The sequence below is a fragment of the Wolffia australiana genome, chromosome 5 (assembly GCF_029677425.1).
Source record: "Wolffia australiana isolate 7733 chromosome 5, ASM2967742v1".
In the NCBI taxonomy this organism is placed as follows: domain Eukaryota; kingdom Viridiplantae; phylum Streptophyta; class Magnoliopsida; order Alismatales; family Araceae; genus Wolffia; species Wolffia australiana.
Genome location: NC_135839.1, coordinates 2548998 through 2564752, shown reverse-complemented (window position 1 = coordinate 2564752; position 15755 = coordinate 2548998). Strand labels below are relative to the sequence as shown.

Here is a 15755-nt window from a genome sequence, read left to right as displayed (position 1 = left end):
GAGGCCGAAAGGCATAACCCTCCACTCATATAAACCGTCCTTTATCTTAAAGGCGGTCTTCCATTCGTCGCCAGGACGGATCCGTACCTGATGGTATCCACTCCTCAAGTCTATCTTGGAGAAGATAGTGGATCCTGCCATCATGTCGAATAGATCCTGCACACGCGGAATGGGAAAACGGTACTTGACCGTTATCTTGTTGATGGCACGGCTATCGCAACACATGCGCCACGTGCCATCCTTCTTCGGCGCTAGGAGAGCGGGTACTGCGCAGGGGCTCATGCTCTCCTGAATGAGGCCCTTCTCCAAAAGCTCCCTCACTTGCCGTAGCAACTCCTCGTACTTCGGCGGCTCCATGTGGTAATGCGGTAGGTTTGGAAGTGACGCGCCGGGCACCAAGTCGATGGCATGCTGTATGTTCCTCATCGGGGGTAATCCGCTTGGTAGCTCTTCCGGGAAGACATCTCCGAACTCCGATAAGAGAGCCTCAACCTCTGGGGTGCGAGGGATCACTGCACTGTCAGCAGGGACGTCAAGGGTGACGGCCAGACACAAAGCCGTATCGTCACCCTCGCGGCCAAGGTCGCGAGTGAATAAGGGTCCTCGGACTATCACTAACCCTACTGGTCGGGTCGCGGCCGGCTTGCTGGCCGGCTTCGTGGTATACGGGTGCCACGTAACTCATCGCCCTTGGTGCATAAAGGAGCAGGTGTTCGCCCGCCCTGCTTAGGTGACGTCGTGATCATATAACCATGGTCGACCGAGGATGATGCTACCCACCTTCATGGGTAGTACATCACAGAGTACGTCCTCGGCGTAGGTGTTCACCTTCAGGGGGACGCGGCACTGACGCTTCACAGATAGTGATGAAGCGTCGATCCATGAAACGTCGTACGGCGTGGGGTGCTCTATCGAAGTCAACCCTAAGCTGCTGACCATAGTATCTGAGATCGCGTTGATGCAACTACCGCTATCCACGATCACCTTGCACGCCTTGCCGTTGATCTTGATGTACGTGTAGAAGATCGATATGCGGGTGGCGCATCAACGAACGGCGTCGGCTGATGAGCAGCCTGTGGAAGTCTAGCGGGGTTGTCAACCCGCGGTGATATCCTATCTCTATTGCTGCCGGGTGTGTCGACAGCGATGTTGGCTAACGGCCGGACGGACGCACGGCCTGTCACGGGTGGGGCTCCTCGCGCCTCGATGATCTGGATGAATCCTATCTGTCCATCGGGCTCCTCGTACTCAAGGGCGCATTCCTCGTTCCCGTGATAGTGGTCCTCCGTACGTCGGCTCCATCGCAATAATCCTGTTCGGTTTCCCCGACATCAATCAAAAGTGTAGATGGGCATTGGTGTGCCCGGTGCCCTCGTCCTTGGCACTTGTAGCACGTGATGTGTGCTTGACTTGGTGCAGCGCTACGGGCCGGGGCATCGCCGGTCGAGGCCCGGGCTTGCGGGGTAGACCCCACTGAGGTGGTTGGGGTCGTTCCTTGGCCCCCGGTGACCGGTGTGACCCGAGTGGTCGCGGGTAGGGTGGAATGAGCGGGTGCAGGCCGAACCGTAGGAACTCGCGGCACGGTGTGCGCGTTGGGCGCCGGGGCGTCTTCGACGGGCGGATCCAGGTGTTCCACTAGGTGGTATGCCTCGTCGACCTCTGCCGGTTGGCAGTCGAGGACCTTGCTACGCAAGGCGGGCCGAAGGCCGTGGGCGAAGAGGCCGATGATGACGCGGGGATCCTCCACGAAACGGCAACGCATCCGGCATTCCTCGAAAGCCTCGATGTACTCCGACACCGGGAGTCGACCTTGCTTAAGGTCGAGCCACGAGAGGAAGAGTGTCATCTGGTACTGACGAGGAACGTACTTGTTCCTTAGCTTCCGCGCCATTTCTGCCCACGACATGATGGGCTGTCCTCGTCGTTCGGCCGAGAATTGCTCATTCTCCCAGAAGATCTTGGCTTGTCCGTCAAGCCGTGTCTCCGCGTACTCGACGCAAAGGTCGTCATCCATCCTGTACCACCTGAAATACGAGTTCATTTTTGATTCCCAGTCAATGAACTCCTTGGGCTTCCTCGAGCCCTCGTAGACGGGTACGTCGGCGCGCACGCTCCTCTGGATGCGTGCACGATGCTCCTCGCGCCCGGCGCCGTGCCGTCGTCATAGTGCCGCTCGGGCGCGGGGTAGTCCCCTGCCGCTGGTCCATGGGGCGACGGGCGGGAATGGGTCGTGTCACGGTCGTCCCGTGGTAGGGCGACCATCCCGCGTGCTCGGTCCAAGGGCACCGACGATGTGGGGTGGGTATGCACCGTCAGCCCCGTAATATGGCGGGGGTGGCGGCCGTGGGTAGTCCTCGCGTCGTGCCGGTGGCTCGTCGAACCGCGGACCACGGGGAGGGACGGGGTCGAACCGACGAGCCGGGTAGTCACGGCTCGGGTCGCGCTCGTACTGACGTATAGGGAGATCAGGTCGAGCATAAGGGTCCCCGTCGTAGCCACGGGCGTAGTCGTCCCGCGGGCGATGCATGTCCCAAGCGCGGACATCCTGTGGGTCGCACGCGGGTTCCCTAGCTAGGCGTACCGGTGGCGGTACGCCGAAAAATGGGCGATCAGGGACCTCGTAATCATCAGCGAGGTCCGGGTCGGGGTGACCACGGTATTCGGGTCTACCAGCCCCGTAAGGGGGGCGAGGGGGGCCTCGTGCAACCGGTCCCGCCTCAACTCCGTGCTCGGACACTCGGGTGTCGGCGAGCATCCGCTCCAAGCGCTCCGTCCTAGCTGCCGATGCGCGACGTTGAGCTCCTTGGTCTTCTGGAAGTTCTTCTCTTGGCGGGTACTGGCGAGTGGCGCCTCTTCGTCCTCGTCCTCTACCCCGTGCAGGGGTCGCTCTGGGAGTGTACTCGACGACGGGAGATTTCCCGTGTGGTCGTCGTCTCGTGGTATCCCGGTCTTCGTAGTCACTCGATCGAGAGTCGTCGAGGACGCGCGGTGTGCCGCGTGGGGAGTGCTGTGATCGGCGTGAACCACCGGGCGATGCCGGTGATCTCGCTGCGCCTGGAGCACCCGCGACGCCGGGTGGGACCGGCGTGTCCTCGATATGGTGTAAGGTAGGATCCGCAACCGGCGAGGCCGGTTGAGGTCCCGAGAGGGCAATCTCGTTGCCTCTCTCGTCTCGCGACGGTTCGACTCGTCGCGGGGAGGTAGAACCTCCGCGTTGCGCCATCCGTGCGGATCGCGTCTCTACGGCCATTCCCTGGGTACCTATATGAATGCACGTAAAATCGATGGATGCGATGCGCTAGATGCGATGCGATGCGATGCGATGCGAAGTCGGAGACGTGCTGTGGGCGACCACAGCCGGGCTCTGATACCAATTTGATGCCGGACGTCGTCTCAACGGCGTCCGACCATCACCGAGGGTAGGAACTCGGTGTCGTATCACTAACTAATCGGTTCACGTCCACGACGTCAACCAATGGATATGCGGAGAACAGAAATGTCTGAATGACGATAACGAGGATGATGGTCCTACTATGGTACGTGCAATGCGCCGACAAGCTATGAGAGCCAACCCGGAGCGGGGACGGGGTCGCCAAGCTGGGTCGAACCAGCCCTCCAAGTCGTCCGAGGTGGGTCGAGGGCGCGCACGCCGTCGAATGGGGTAACTCCCACTGGAATGCTCACACGCGTCGGGGCGTCCCGACTCGTACCGGACAGGTAAGACGCTCGTCTTTGTTTCGTCATTCTCTCAATCTGTCTCACTCACCTATCTAACCCGAGCGCGGTGGAGGCAATACGAAAGAGTACTGTAAGAAATAAGGAACCGAGGATCAAGTGGAGAAGCTACCTTCGTCGCGCTGGCGACGGGGCTTTGGTGCCGTTCGCCCAAGGTGGCCTGACTTGTTGGCTCGAGGAGATCCGGCTCGGCAGCGCACCAGTCGTGCAGGATCACGGTGGTCGGTGCGACTTGCTCGGTGCAGGATCACGACCGGATCAGCGGAGTCCGGTGCGGGCTGGCTCGGCGCAGGCGAGGTCAGTGCTGGCTCCCGGTGGCCCGACGGCTGGCTCAATGGCGGGCGGGGCAGATGGGCTCGGTGCAGGCTAACTCGGGCAGGTCCCGGCAGCGGCAGACGCGCGAGCGCCGACGGTGAGACGGGTGTGGCGGCGCGCGGCGGCGCGACAGACGCAGCGCCGGGCGGCGCTGCGGCGCAGCGTGGCGGTTCGCAGCGGCCGGAGCGGCGGCTCGCGGCAGCGGGGACGGCCGCCAGAGTGGCAGCAGAAGCGGAGGCTCGCGCGGCGGCGCGCGCGGGATCTGGTTCGGCGCGGGCGGCGCTGTGCGCGCGACGTCCGCGGCGGAGCGGGGCCGAGCATCGCTCGCGCGCAGGAGCGGCGATAGGATCGGGCTCGCGCGGTGGTTCGCGCGAGTCCGGTTCGGCGCGTGGCGCTGCGCGGGCGCTACGGCTCGCGCCGGCGGCGCTGCGGCACGGCGCGGCAGCGGTTCGCAGCGGCCGGGCGGCGGCAGAGGCGGCGCGCGCGCGGTGGCTCGAGCGGCGGCGAGCTGCTCGCGAGCGAGCGGCGGGGCTGGCGGCTCGTGGCGGGGGGAGCAGGGCTGGTGCAACTCACCTCCTCCCTGTTCTCCCTCTCCTTCTTCCTTCCCTCTCTCCTCCTCCTCCTTCTTTCTTCCTCTTCTTCTTTCTTCTCTTCTTCCTCTTCTTCTCTTCTTCTCCACGACCTGACCCTTCCTTCTCAAATTGTAATTCTTCAAATTTAGGTCAAGGTGAGGGGAAGCGCCCACCTCTTCCCCTTATATATGGGTGAAGATGGGCCTTTCCTTAAGTCCAAAAACAACAAAACAAAACAAAAAGGAAAGGAAATAATGAAAACAGGCTTGTCAGGCCCAACATAAAAAGGGGGGGGGGGGGGAAGAGTTCCTCATATGGGTCCTTCCCCGCTACACGACAACACGATAAAAGCGAAAAGCTATAGAATAAAGTAACCGAAGGTGTCGGTGTGCTCCGGTGGTCGGCGTCCGCGTCATGCCGTATAACGGAATCCGGGATCCCGTGTTGCTGCGGCGGCTCGTCGTGGTGGGTGGATCCGTCTCGGTGGCAAGCTGGGTAGTGACGGCTCCTCGTGTGCTGGGTCGGTGACGTCCTGCTGCTCCTCTGCTGCTGGCTCGATGACGATCGGTGGCGATGCGCCATCATGAACGCTACCATGAGATACAAATACATCCATATGGGAATAGAATTACTTGTATTAGTATATAAGTTTCATTACATTCAGCTCATGCTCTTTAGCTTGTTATTGATAAATTTCTTGCTTAGTAAAAATAAAAAAATAACAAAATAAAAACAAAACTAAAAAAAAAGGGAAGCCAAGTTATGCATAACGTTGTCTTTTGTTTTTGCTTGCTTTGTTGGAATGATTTGCAGAAGAGGTGGCATCATCTATTTGGCAAGAGGTGGCGTCATCTAACTCGCAAGGTACAAAAATGTCACTACACCCAAGATTTGGCTTTCTAAATTTCTATTTTCGAATTGCTTGTTTTTTTTATTACTTTCTAGTTTAGAAGTGCATGTAGTTTCATTCTTTAGTGACACCCATGAAAGAACGTAAGTGGGGGTGGAGGCCATATAGGTATATTTTCTTTGTCACATAAGAATTTTGGACAAATAAGCAAAACTTTACCTTGCGCTACCATAGGAATAATTGAGGTCCATAAACTGAGATGATCCTCCAAGTTTTTCTAAGTGATAGATTGGGTAACCTTTTGTGCCGTCGAATACCATTATAAGGAGTAGCTTTGTAGGTGAGTCCCCTTTGGGGTTGGAACTCAACATAGCTTGGAGAATTTCATTGCCAACTTCTTCTTGTGTTAGTCTGAAATTCTTTCCTCAATCCAATTGTTCTTCCAGCATGAGAGTAGCCTATAACCAATGGTGAAAGTTTATGGGTATTATCACTCTAGTTCTATTTGTGACCTTGTGTAAGAACCAAAAAAAGAGTAAAATAAGCTGTATAACGACATGCCCAATAAGTGGCGTCAGCCGCAAATAAGTGCTCTGCACAAAAGTCATTAACAGTAGTGAGGAATCAAGTGCTCTGCGCATAATAAATGGCCTAAACCGCAAGTGGTGACAAGCCCTATCTACTTTTACAAAATCCTTGCACTTGGGCACGAGATAGACGGAGTCCGCTTTAAACCCTAGATACAAGCACCAAAGGATAAGGGTGAAAAATCATGTCAAAGAGGAATTGTTCAATTTTTTTTTCATCTTTAGGCATTGAGATTCAATGACTATTGTTGAGAAAAAACGAGGACCCTTTATGAGCTACTTAATCTTTTCCATATACGGTATGTTCTTTATAAGAACAATTCACATGGCACTTGAAGGGGAAACTTAAACTACCAGACATTATGATGCATCGAGGACAATTTGGACTTGTCTCATCCTTGATATCTCAGTTATTGCTAAGGGACTAGCAATAGGTAAAGTGGGGGGTTATGATAACATGCAAATAGGAGCTAATAAAGAGGTAATTTCATCATATTTTTAGGATTTTAATGCGTAAAACATTAATTTTTAATGCAAGTTATCATGATTTTAGGTTAAAACAAGAATTTCCTTAAATTTCAAAGTAAATGATGTATTTGATAAATAATTAGGTCAATTTATACATTTTTAATGGGTTTAAAATGATCATTATAAGAATTTAAATGCTTTTAAATTGACCTATTTCTATAAATAAAATAAAAATAGTAATAAAACTTATTTTAGAAGCTATTAGCACATTTTTCGCATTAATAACCTTTTTATTTCATTTTATTTCAATTTTTTTCTTTTACAAATGCTTTTTTATTTAAACTGGCACTTATTGGGCCAGTTTTGGGCACTAACTATGATAAGGAGCGCAGGGCCCACGAATGGAGCACTCCACATGCAAAGGCACAAACAGCCAATCGTGTCGCGTTGTACGCCCAGCGTACAATGCAAAAAGATCATAGTGCTAACGGAATCGGAAGAGCTGTTCTTCCGATTCCATGGCGATAAAAGATGAGAAAACAAGATTTCATGGTCATTGTTGATTTTTAAGCTCGAGGAGTGATGGCCTAACCTGCTCGAAGTCTCAAGAAACAACGGGGAAGGATTTGGAGCTCAAATTGGGGACGAAATTCGCAGATCCATCGCCACATTTTTCAGCTCTTTTAAGTCTGATTTGTTGAAGATTTTTGGTGTTTGTTGTGCAAAGGTCACCCCAGATTGATTCTCTGGCATCCCTGGTACTTCTAGGTTCATTTTGAATGCATTTTACACTTCATTTTACCTTTTATTGTTCTCATATTCTCAATTCCGTTCACGTTCATCGTTTTTCCATGTTCCGATTTTAATCTTCTTAGCTCATGAATTTCAGTTTGTTTTCAAATCAATTAACCTAGATCGATTGTCAATCTCTTATTTGAAATCATATTTGTTCTTTAAAAATCATAAAACTCAGTCTCGTGCTTCTGAAAATCACCAAATCGTGAATAACGTTCACGATTTGCTATCACAGGACATTTTTACAATTTCGCACTAATTAGGATAAAATAGAAATATAATAAAAATACTATTATCATTTTAAATCCGAGCGGAATAAAAAATATATATATAATATAAGAAAACTATTAGGAAGTATTACCTGAGGGTTTCTGAATTGTAGTTTCTATTCATAAGACAATAGAAATATAGGAAGTTTAGGAGTAACAATTAAAATCAATTTTCTTCTTGAAGTTATTTCCGATTCACAAAAAAGGGTAAAAAAAATTATTTAGGCTGGACTAGTTTTTTTAGGTTAAATAAACAAGCAGAACAAGATTAATGAGAAACTATCAAATTAGATTTGGATCACACTCACATCCAAAAAAGTCTTAGATCAAAGTCGCACACTAATAGCTAGTTAGTAAATTAGTTAGTAATTCTTATAAAGGATCACTAACTAAGCATAAACTTGTCAAAATCCAGAGTGCTAATCCCTAAATAGAGGAAAATTTAATTTCAATATTGCCTCCCTTGGGTTCGACCCCTTACTCAAGCATTAAGGGATATATAAATTTTAGTGATTAAGTTCGAAAAACCCCTAAATAAATACATATAAACATGTATTTTTGAGCTTATCATCAACCTATGCACATTCATGGGTGAAGAAATGGTTTATTTATATAAGTACTTTAACTTGCATGAAATCTCTACAGCAACATTATTTTCATCATGTAGGCTTTGGATTCTTAGATAGATAGATAGACAGGTATTTTATTCTACTTTTTTTCTGATTGTGGAAAAATAGGTACCACAATTCATAGACAAAGACTGAGAGAAATAATGCTCTAAGGCAGTTAAAAAACTCTTAGAAGGAATAGTTTTTAAAACCGATGATATAAAAATGTTGTGTACACCAAAAAATTTCAAAGCGCCTTTTGATGATATTTATTCCACAACTAACCCCTTGCGGTTCCTGGTATGAAATTAAAAAACAAATAAAGAATGTGTTCGTTCTTGTACCATAAAGAAATAAACAAATGTCATATACCTGGAGATTTCAGGCTAGCATCCTTCCTCTACAGTTTCTTTGTCAGAATCCTCTTCCACTACTTCAACCTCTTTAATCTCAGGAGGACTCTGTTATGTTGCTTTCTAAATGTCGTTGCCTCAACCAGCATTTTAGAGTCATCAGTACTGACATGTTCTTCGTCGAAATCCCGTGAAAACTCCACGTACAACAGAGAAGAAGCGTTCAACTGGCGCACTGAAAGTGCAAACAGGAAGAAAATCTCGTGCAAAAATAGAAAGCATAGGGAATCTCTTGCAACTGTTGCCTTGCCACCATAAGAGAGCATCCGTAAACAGATGAGACATTTACAGGTAACTCAGCGTTATCCACTGATGGAGTAGCATATTCTTATCATGGGAACATCTGTGCAAGCCTCTTATTGATGGATGGTATGTAGCTCTCATCGATCTCGGCTTCCTGGTCATAATCCATACATTGATGTCGACTCACTCCATCGCCTCCAATGTTGTCATCATCCCTCATACTTGGAACTTCCTCCTCACTTACATCATTTAGAAGTCTTTTCATATATGCCACCTAGGTGTCATGAACCTATGCAGCAATGGAGTCTGATTTAATATTTGGGTCTACAACTAATGCAACCGAGAAGGCATTATTTCTCCAAACGCGAGCCTCGTACTTGCATTTTCGCTCTCATGGCTCTACACGTGATTTGGATGGAGGCTTGTTGTTTCACCGTGAGGACAACACCATTTGGGAAAGGGCGTCCTTGGTCTATGGTATCAATCTGTTCATGAAGGTGTTCATCACGGACTTGGAGCAATGGTATAACTGTTGTTGTCGTCACACGCTTAGATCTACAAAAAAATCTGACGCCCTATAGAAATACTTTAAAATTCGAGCAAAGTGTACCACCATTTGCCACTCATGGTCATCAATCACAAACATTTTCTCTGTCGTGCTCTCCAGCTCAAAAATAGCCATCCTGTACAACACTTCTCTCTTTTGATATGCAACTTGCAACATTTCTGGCATGGAGTTCCATCTAGTCTTCACATTAAACACCAATGATCTGCTATTTAGCATCTTTAATTGCGTACACCATTGGACATAGCTCCTCAGTCTATCATCCAAAAAATGAATGGCTGCCACAATTTGACGCACTCGGGTAACCAAGTCTCCCAACGAGGCAGATCGCCCAACCCATCGACGTCATGCTTATTCGAACTCCCCATCAACTAGCACTGTTGCCTCATCGGGTGTAAGTGGTGGTGGAATTTCTAGTGCCTTCAACTCATCCTGCACTACAAGGGTTATGACATGCACAATACAAGGCATGTGCGGATTTCAATTGAAGTCGGGGTTCACTTTTCTTACTGCATTTTTCAATGATGTAATCATTGATCTATTGTTACTTGAGTTGTCCATCATAATAGCAGTTACATTCTTTCCAAGGCCAAAATCGACCAGCACCTCTAGGAGAAGTTGTGCGAGGTAACTCCCGCTATGTAAACCATCAATTTTCTTTGCTGCCAAGACACATTCTTCTAGTCTCCATTTGTTTGTGACGCAATGCACAGTGATTCCCAATAAGATAATCATATTTTCACTTGTCCATGCATCTACTGTAAGACAAGCACTTCTAACATTTGATAGTGAACGTACCAGCTTTTGCTTCTCTCGCCCGAAGAAGGCCGTTGTGTATTCATGAATGGTCTTCGAGCATGGCATTCTAATCTTATGTTGTGCACAATAAAGCAATACCTCTATGAAACTTTTGTTGTCAACAATGGTCCAAGCTTGGTTAGTGAGACATATAAATCTGGTGAGCATCTCCTCTGTTCTCTCAAATGTGATACCAAGTAAGAAGGTAGTCTGCCTAATTGGCGAACCCAACATTCCGACAATAGATCATTGACATCAAGAACTCGGCTCCTCCTCTGACCTTGGGACATTTTTATCTTTCAGCTGATTGTGCAGCTCCTTGTGGCTCTTTTGCAACCGCCTCCAAAGCATAATTGTTGTCCCGTCTTTGTTTCTCTCAAAAGTTGTAATTCTTGGACGGTTCTTCTCCTTGCACACAATACATTCATACTGGTTTGGTCGAACTCTTCAAAATATTGGATGACCTTCGATTCTCGCCCATGACACTTTCTCTGTGAGGTTACCAGAGTATTCGTGCATGACTCTCGGTTATGGTTACGGTCTTGAGCCATTTCAACATTTGCATCCATCTTATTTGAATTTCTGCCCAAGAATTAAGAAGCCTTTCCAAGACGTCTCCTTAAAGAATTAAGAAGAACACAACTGTTCATGTATTGTATCACTTCTACTTATCATTATGCAACCAGTCATAGACACATACATTGACATATATAGACATATCTAAAAGCAATTTTAGAAATGAACACTCGTTACACACACAACTGAAAGATCAAACATGTAGATGTTGCTGCAAATGACCATTTATTACAGTCTACCAATCAATGAATGAGCATATTATTCAGAATATGTACTATAATCAGAACATCAAACAAATGAAAAAACATAGAAATACATAACTTATACAGTAAATAAGAATTAAACCATGTTCGCAATCAAGTACCTTCTTGTTGTTAGCCGAAGGGGATGCCTCACTGAAGGGTATGAATATAGACCAAGAGCTGCTGATAGGGGCATGCCAGAGGCAGGAATGAGTGAATGGGAGACGAAGGGAATGCCTTTCCAGAGTTGGGGATGATGTAGAAGAAGTTGCTAGAGTTCCAAGCAGGAGGCTGACAGGGGATGGAGAAGGGGAGAAGGGAGAGGGAGGATTTGGGGACAATGGAGGGTGAGAAGGGAGCTGTAGGGAGAGGGAGAAGAAGGAAGCCGCTAGAGAGGGAGCTGTGGAGAGGAAAACTGCCAAGGAGGGAGCCGCCAGTGAGGAGAACTGCTGTCTGCCTGAAAGGGAGCTGCCATAGGGGAAGGGCGGAAGGGGGGGATGGTGGGGGTATCACCTAGTGGGAATATGGAAGCGTCAGTACACTTGCCAACTATGCCTTGGGAAGTTAAAATGTTCACAAATGGTTCATCTGTTCGCAAACCGTTTGTGAACATGTTTGTGTCCATTTTTGGCCGTTCGCTTTCGTGTTCGTGTTCGTCCATTCGCGAACATGTTTGTGTCCATTTTTGGCCGTTCGTGTTTGTGTTCGAGTTCGTTTGTTCGCATGTTCACGAATGAGCAAAAATTGTTTTCCCAACCCTTAGCATACAGACATCTTATTTTCAACTAGAGTCATAGCAGAAACAATATGTTCGTTTGATTATGGTGTGGACTCTATTTATGAGTGATCTTATTCCATGTGTGGTGCTCCATCAACGACTTTCCCTTAGAGATGACTCTTCAATGTCACTGCTGAAGGCTTCCATAATCTGATCCCCAACTAAGATTTTATTCCTTGAAAATTGCAAGCATACCTGAATTTATGGCTTAAGTCTCCTATATTATTTCCTTGATTCAAGCATGATAGCACAGAAGTAGGCTTCTCTTGTGAAAAGTAATTTTATCAAAATATCAGACGTCTTATCTTTACTTGTGAAATGTCACTATTAGTTAATCCCAAAAGATAATCTATTACTAAACTTGACTCTATACATATGATTTGATGATCATCATGTCATTCTAATGGGTAGTGAGATAAGGTTAAAATATCATAATATCATCAAACGAGATCATCCCTGCCCCTATCACACCAAGCTGTCACTTCCGATTATTGTCATTCATCAAAAGATGAATCATTAATGGGTAGCAGTATCTTTTAATGGGATTCTACATAATTTTCTATTTAGCATAAACATGTTGAACCATAGTCTAATCTCACGCATCAATACAATTTAGCACTAGACAAGAGATAATGAATATTCTATATTTTTAATTAATTAGGTTCAACTTACAAATTAGTGTTATTATCAAAGGATGAATCATTGATGTTCTACTAAAAATTTTAATAAAAACACTATTTGAAATTCAGTTACCTTGTGTTACTTATCCTTTGTCATTTTTACGGGCACGATTCCTGAACCTATATATATTCTGGAGAATAGATTCTCTATGTTGACTTCCAACAATGTTAAAAAGTTTGACAGACAGAACAGGTCAGAGATTATTAAATCTGACACCAATTGAGCACAAGTGGAAAACAGCATAGGAGAACATAATATCAACATTCATTCTATTTCAGAAAATCTTAATCACTTGGGTATATAAATCCTGAATAAATTGCTCGTGCATCTTATTCTAAACTCACTTGTTAAGCATTGTGATCAGTTGTATGTGTTGTATGATGTTCAAGATGATACCCTGACAGCTAATGTCACAATATTTCTCTGAATATTCAAAGTGAAGAAGAAGAAGAAGAAGAGAACATGAGTTTGACCATCAATTCTCTGGGCAAAAGAAAGAAGTAGTCATGTTCAATGAAACTACAGGGGGCCACCATCAAAGGCTCAAAATAAGAAGCAAGATAAGGTCATCACTTTCTTCTGCCTTTGTAAGGTTGAGCACTTCAAGAAACACAGCCCAGAATATCATTTCTTTGGAGTTATGAAATGTATTATTATTTATCATTTTTTTTAGAAGCCAATATTACCCATGTACCTTAAGATACATGGTTAATAGTTATTATTCACATTATCGTATCTAGGCATGGTTATCTACATTTTTGTAGCCAAATGACGTTGAATGATACATATACACAAGCAACATCAATAGATATTCACAAGCAACATCAGTACAATACAAGTAGAGGTAATCACTTGTACTATGTTATAGAAAACTCAATTTCTTTTTCCTTGGGAAATATAATAGAGTTGTCATTTTGGAAATAATATTTTTATCTCATTTTCATAATCAAATATAGTTGGCACATGATCATTAGTATAAGATAACAATCTATAGTTTTGTGATGTAATTTCATCATCAAATATAATGCTTCATTCATATGCAAGTAACAGAAACAATTTTTTTACTGTCAATAATTCCATCGCATTATAGTTGACAAGATTAAGTCATATTTCTTGAAAAACATTGACCATCTACTGTTGGATGGAATTATCAAACCCATTGATCTTTTTGATTCTTAGAAGCAGTGCCTATGGAGCTTCGTAAGTTATTGTGGAATGAGTAATAATGAATTATCACATTTATTCATGAGAAGTCATAATCTCTACACATTTAAAATTTATAAGACATAAGTTTGAAGGAAATTTTGAGAAAAAAGATATAGACCTTAAAATTAGATGTCAATGGTGAATGTTACAACATATACGATGGTTTAGTTGAAAAATACCTAGGACCTTTTGGCGAACTTCTAGAGGAATGAGGTACATTTCCTTGATACATCATGAATGGTGTGGCTGAATAAAAGATACAAATACTTTAAGACATGGTGATGAGCATGATCGCTGAGGTAATACTTTCAATTGAATCTCCCACTGTATACAATGAACAACAATTTTGGTGGCATTGGTGGGACATAAAGGCGGCAGTTTATATATTCAACCTAACACCAGCCAGGGAAAAGTTTTAAATCATTTATCAGCTGCGGACATAAAAATAACCCTATGATATTTTCAGATTTGGGGTTGTGTATCTGAGGATAGGTCCTATGCACCCAATGACAGAAAATCAGATTAGAAAAGCTAGTTGATACTCTCAAAGATCATGTAGTTAAACATTTTATCATCCCACCCTTAAAGTATGCGGTGAGACAACGAATGACCATTTTTTCGGGGGCTTTGCGTTAGTAGAGGAAGATCAGGTTCAAGATTTTGACTTTCCAGATAAACATGCCATCAAACTAGTGAGGATAGTGGAGATGATTCAATCTTCAATAATGTTTGACCTAAAGAAACATTATTCAAGGTGATAATTACCCACCCAAAAGAACCTTAAGAGTAAGTCCCCTTATGAAGATTCATTAGATAAAACATAAGTGAAGTTGCAAATGATAACATCATATTTCTGAAGGAACATGAGGTTAATTTCGGAGGGAAAATTATAATTGTCTCTCTTCCCAATGCATGCAAAGTTCCAATTCTCAAGATTGAATAAACTCGAAGGACGAAGATACAAAATCAATGGTTTCAAGTCTGTTGGTGTAACTAGATATTAACACCTGGTGGAATTCAAATGGTATTCCTGAAAGATATAAGTCATGTTTTTTTGTAAAATGATTAACTGAATATAAATACATTTATTACATAATGACATTGTCTCTAGTATCAATCAAGCATTTTTCTGAACCATGATCACACTAACATCTCACTTAAGTATAGCTAAATCAAAAGATTGTAATATGACATTTCGAAATAGATTAATTGATTAAACAATCCTCTTGATGTAATAGGACAAATTCATTGTGACCCAAAGTAAATGGTTTGTAAATTCGTGAGATTTATCAATGGCCTTGAGCAATCATCTCATCAATGGTGACATAAATTCAATCCAATCACGATTTCATTCGATAAGAAATGAGTATATTGTAAGTTGAATGGTAGTAAAATCATGCTCCTTGTGTGATATATGTAGATGATACCATTATTTTTAAAAATAAAATTTTCTTATTACCTGGAAATAATAAACTTGGATCCAAACATTTTTCTGGATTGCAAGTCTTAGTAAGATTTTTTGTGTTAGGCCTCTAAAAAAATTATGACATACTTATAATATTTTGGGTTTCTCATAAAGGGAATATATCTAAAACATTGTTAACCGGATAGAATGCAAGATGGAAGACCACAAGATAGTGACAGTTTCTAAAGGAAATCAGCTTAGTTTCAATTAATGTCCTAAGAAAAATGATCAAACTCAAGAGATCTTACAGATGCCTAAAGCATCAATCATAGGAGTTCCTATTAATCTTATAGTGATTATGGACCTAGATATAGTGCACATGATGTCAGACGTCGTCACTGACATCGTCTAATAGATAATTCCCTAAGGAACATGAAACTATCTGATGCGACAAACCCTAAGTGGATGTACGTGTAGGCCCCAACTCGTGGGGGTTCGCCGAGGTCTGAGCTCAAGGCGGGCTATCGGTTATGGTGGCGGTAACCTTTAGAGCCTCATCCGAGAGACGACAGCGACTACGGTGATGAACGAAATGATTTTTGTTGATGCTCACACGAAATGGACGGGCTCGGCCCGTACCTTAGAAGTC

The 15755-nt window shown here is 44.8% G+C and overlaps 1 long non-coding RNA gene across 1 annotated transcript; it reads left to right on the top strand.

Annotated features, from left to right (window-relative positions):
* Positions 1 to 2342: 2342 nt before the first annotated feature.
* Positions 2343 to 7272, top strand: LOC144703143 (uncharacterized). Its single transcript, XR_013581483.1, has 3 exons — positions 2343 to 3717; positions 5436 to 5486; positions 6920 to 7272. It is a non-coding gene; the product is annotated as an uncharacterized LOC144703143 (long non-coding RNA).
* Positions 7273 to 15755: the final 8483 nt, after the last annotated feature.